This window comes from Arachis hypogaea, chromosome 14 (assembly GCF_003086295.3).
Source record: "Arachis hypogaea cultivar Tifrunner chromosome 14, arahy.Tifrunner.gnm2.J5K5, whole genome shotgun sequence".
Classification (NCBI taxonomy): Eukaryota; Viridiplantae; Streptophyta; class Magnoliopsida; order Fabales; family Fabaceae; genus Arachis; species Arachis hypogaea.
This window is the reverse complement of record NC_092049.1, coordinates 35,937,632-35,942,345: the sequence shown is the minus strand read 5'-3', so window position 1 is coordinate 35,942,345 and position 4,714 is coordinate 35,937,632. Positions and strand designations below refer to the sequence as shown.

General features: G+C 36.6%; 1 non-coding gene across 1 annotated transcript; it reads left to right on the top strand.

Annotated features, from left to right (window-relative positions):
* The first annotated feature begins 530 nt into the window (after window positions 1–530).
* Window positions 531–634, top strand: LOC112745960 (small nucleolar RNA R71). Its single transcript, XR_003173863.1, has one exon. It is a non-coding gene; the product is annotated as a small nucleolar RNA R71 (small nucleolar RNA).
* The last annotated feature ends 4,080 nt before the right edge of the window (window positions 635–4,714 follow it).

Genomic DNA, 4,714 nt, shown 5'->3' with positions numbered 1-4,714 from the left:
GAAAAGGCTTGCTATTGCTAAACCTGTTTCTTCCACCATTATTGTTGTTCAGGCCTTGTTGAGGCCTCTGTTGATCCTTCCATGAGAGGTTTGGATAATTTCTCCATGAAGGATTATAGGTGTTTCCATAGGGTTCTCCCATGTAATTCACCTCTTCCATTGCTGGGTTCTCAGGATCATAAGCTTCTTCTTCAGATGAAGCTTCCTTGGTACTGCTTGTTGCTGCTTGCATTCCAGACAGACTCTGAGAAATTATATTAACTTGTTGAGTCAATATTTTGTTCTGAGCCAATATGGCATTCAGAGTATCAATCTCAAGAACTCCTTTCTTCTGATTTGTCCCATTATTCACAGGATTCCTTTCAGAAGTGTACATGAATTGGTTATTTGTAACCATTTCAATGAGTTCCTGAGCTTCTGCAGGCGTCTTCTTCAGATGAAGAGATCCTCCAGCAGAGCTGTCCAATGACATCTTGGACAGTTCAGATAGACCATCATAGAAAATACCTATGATGCTCCATTCTGAAAGAATGTCAGAAGGACACCTTTTGATCAATTGCTTGTATCTTTCCCAGGCTTCATAGAGGGATTCACCTTCCTTCTGTCTGAAGGTTTGGACTTCCACTCTAAGCTTGCTCAATTTTTGAGGTGGAAAGAATTTTACCAAGAAGGCATTGACTAGCTTTTCCCAAGAGTTCAGGCTTTCTTTCGGTTGTGAATCCAACCATGTTCTAGCTCTGTCTCTTATAGCAAAGGAAAAAAGCATAAGTCTATAGACCTCAGGATCAACCCCATTAGTCTTGACAATATCACAGATTTGCAAGAATTCAGCTAAGAATTGATGAGGATCTTCTAATGGAAGTCTATGAAACTTGCAATTCTGTTGCATTAGAGAAACTAATTGAGGCTTAAGCTCAAAGTTGTTTGCTCTAATGGCAGGGATTGAGATGCTTCTCCCATAGAAGTCAGGAGTAGGTGCAGTAAAGTCACCAAGCACCTTCCTTGCATTGTTGGCATTGTTGTTGTTTTCGGCTGCCATGGCTTCTTCTTGTTTGAAAAGTTCTGTTAGGTCCTCTATAGAGAGTTGTACTTTAGCTTCTCTTAGCTTTCTCTTCAAGGTCTTTTCAGGTTCAGGATCAGCTTCAACAAGAATGCCTTTGTCCTTGCTCCTGCTCATATAAAAAGAGAGGAGAAGAAAATATGGAATCCTCTATGTCACAGTATAGAGATTCCTTGAGGTGTCAGAGATAAAGAAGAATAGACGGAGAAGGTAGAGAAGAAAGAATTCAAACTTATCAAGAGGGATAGAGTTCGAATTGTACATTGAGGAGGAGTGTTAGTCCATAAATAGAAGGATGTGGGAAGAGGGGAAGAATTTTCGAAAATAAAGTAAAAATATTTTGAAATAATGAAGAGAAATTTTGAAAATTTGGTAAATGATTTTCGAAAGCTAAGATTGGGAAAGAAATTAAGTGATTTTTGAAAAAGATTTTGAAATTAGAAATAAAAAAGATATGATTGAAACTTAATTTTGAAAAAGATGTGATTGAAAAGACATGATTGAGAAGATATGATTGAGAATCAAATTTAAAAGAAGAAAGTTTTTAAATTAAAGTTGATTACTTGACCAACAAGAAATTAAAAGATATGATTCTAGAATTAAAACTTTTCATCCTTTCTTAATAGGCAAGTAACAACTTGAAAATTTTGAATTAAATCACTAATTATAGCAAGGATTTTCGAAAATATTAATAAATAAAAAAATTGAAAAGAAATTGATTTTGAAAAGATATGATTGAAAAGATATAATTTGAAAAAAATTTGATTTTGAAAAATTATGAATATTTGAAAAAGATTTGAATTAAAAACAAAATCTTCCCTCTAGTGTCCTCCTGGTGTTAAACGCCCAGAATGGCATCCATTCTGGCGTTTAACGCCCAGCCAGGTACCCTAGCTGGCGTTTAAACGCCAGTTTTCCTTCTTCACTGGGTGTTTTGAATGCCCAGCTTTTTCTGTGTAATTCCTCTACTGAATATTCTGAATCTTCAATTCTCTGTGTTATTGACTCAAAAAGACACAATTTTAAATTTTTTTTTGAATTTTTAATGATGAGAAACAATAAAAAATGCAACTAAGATCAAATAAACAATGCATGCAAGACACCAAACTTAGAAGTTTGTATACTAAGGACTATAACAATTTGAAAATGCATGTAAGAAATAACAAAAGACACAAAATAAGAGAAATTAAAGATCAGAGCACTGAAATCATCAAGAACAACTTGAAGATCAATGAAGAAAATAATGCATATATTCAAAAAAATGCAAGAAGAATAAAGACATGAAATTGACACCAAACTTAAAAATTGACACTTGACTCAAACAAGAAACACAAAATATTTTTGGTTTTTACGATTTTATAAATTTTTTTTGTGATTTTTCAAAAATTATATGGAAAAAGAGAAAATGGACTTCAAAATTCTTAATGAGAATTCCAGGAATCATGCAATGTTAGTTTAAAACTCCGGTCCAGGAATTAGACATGGCTTACTAGCCAGCCAAGCTTTCAGTGAAAGCTTCGGTCCAAAACACTAGACATGCCCAATGGCCAGCCAAGCTTTAGCAAATCATTACGTTCAACAATAAGATTGATAGAAATCAACAAGCTCTTGTGATGATAAGTTGAAACCTCAGTCCAAAAGATTAGACATGGCTTCTCAGCCAGCCAGACTTCAACAAATCATCATGAAACTCTAGAATTCATTCTTAAAAGTTCTAAAGAACAAAATAGAAATAAAAAATATATTTTTTTGAAATTTTTCGAAAATTAAAAGGTAAAAAGCTTAAACATAAAATAAAATGACCTAATCTGAGCAACAAGATGAACCGTCAGTTGTCCAAATGCGAACAATCCCCGGCAACAGTGCCAAAAACTTGGTGCACGAAATTGTGATCATCAATGGCGCCAACAGCTTGGTACGCATAATTGTAATCTCAACTCTTTATCACAACTCTGCACAACTAACCAGCAAGTGCACTGGGTCGTCCAAGTAATAAATCTTACGTGAGTAAGGGTCGATCCCACGGAGATTGTCGGCTTGAAGCAAGCTATGGTCATCTTGTAAATCTCAGTCAGGCAGATTCAAATGGTTATGGAGAATTGATAATTAAAAGATAAATAAAACATAAAATAAAGATAGAGATACTTATGTAATTCATTGGTAGGAATTTCAGATAAGCGTATGAAGATGCTTTGTTCCTCCTAAATTTCTGCTTTCATATTGCCTTCTTCCAATCATTCATACTCCTTTCCATGGCAAGCTGTATGTTGGGTTTCACCTTTGTCAATGGCTACCTCCCGTCCTCTCAGTGAAAATGTTCCAAATGCGCTGTCACCGTACGGCTAATCAGCTGTTGGTTCTCGAGCATGTTGGAATAGGATCTATTGATCCTTTTGCGTCTGTCACTACGCCCAACACTCGCGAGTTTGAAGCTCATCACAGTCATCCCTTCCCTGATCCTACTCGGAATACCACAGACAAGGTTTAGACTTTTCGGATCTCAGGAATGGCCGCCAATTGATTCTAGCCTATACCACGAAGGTTCTAATCTTAGATTAGAAACCCAAGAGATATACATTCAAGCTTGTTTGCATGTAGAACGGAAGTGGTTGTTAGGCACGCGTCTATAGGTGAGAATGGTGATGAGTGTCACGGATCATCACATTCGTCAGGTTGAAAAACGAGTGTATATCTTAGAGAAGAAGTAGGCGTGAATTGAATAGAAAAACAATAGTACTTTGTATCAATTCATGAGGAACAGCAGAACTCCACACCTTAATCTATGGTGTGTAGAAACTCTACCGTTGAAAATACATAAGAACAAAAGGTCTAGGCATGACCGAATGGCCAGTCTCCCAAAGCATGAACATACAAGTTCTAAGATGAAAAGTATGATCAAGTGTGTAAAATACAATAGCAAAAGGTCCTATTTGTAGAAAACTAGTAACCTAGGGTTTACAGAAATGAGTAAATGATGCAGAATCCACTTCCAGGCCCACTTGGTGTGTGATTGGGCTGAGCATTGAAGCTTTCATGTTAGAGACTTTTCTTGGAGTTAAACGCCAGCTTTTGTGCCAGTTTGGGCGTTTAACTCCAGCTTTTATGCCAGTTCTGGCGTTTTGACGCTATAATTTCTATGCTGACTTGGAACGCCAGTTTAGGTCATCAAATCTCGGGCAAAATATGGACTATTATATATTGCTGGAAATCCCAGGATGTCTACTTTTCAACGCAATTGAGAGCACGCCAATTGGGCTTCTGTAGCTCCAGAAAATCCATTTCGAGTGCAGGAAGGTCAGAATCCAACAGCATCTGCAGTCCTTTTTTAGCCTCTGAATCAGATTTTTGCTCAAGTCCCTCAATTTCAGCCAGAAAATACCTGAAATCACAGAAAAACACACAAACTCATAGTAAAGTCTAGAAATATGATTTTTATTTAAAAACTAATAAAAACATAATAAAAACTAACTAAAATATACTAAAAACATACTAAAAATAATGCCAAAAAGCGTATAAATTATCCGCTCATCACTCATGTACGTGGGTAATACCATGCGATGTAGGAAGGCTTCCCTGTCCAAGGGGCTCGCGTATGCTAACACAGGTTGCATACGCGAGATAGGCAAATCTACACCCCCGTGTACGCGAGACACG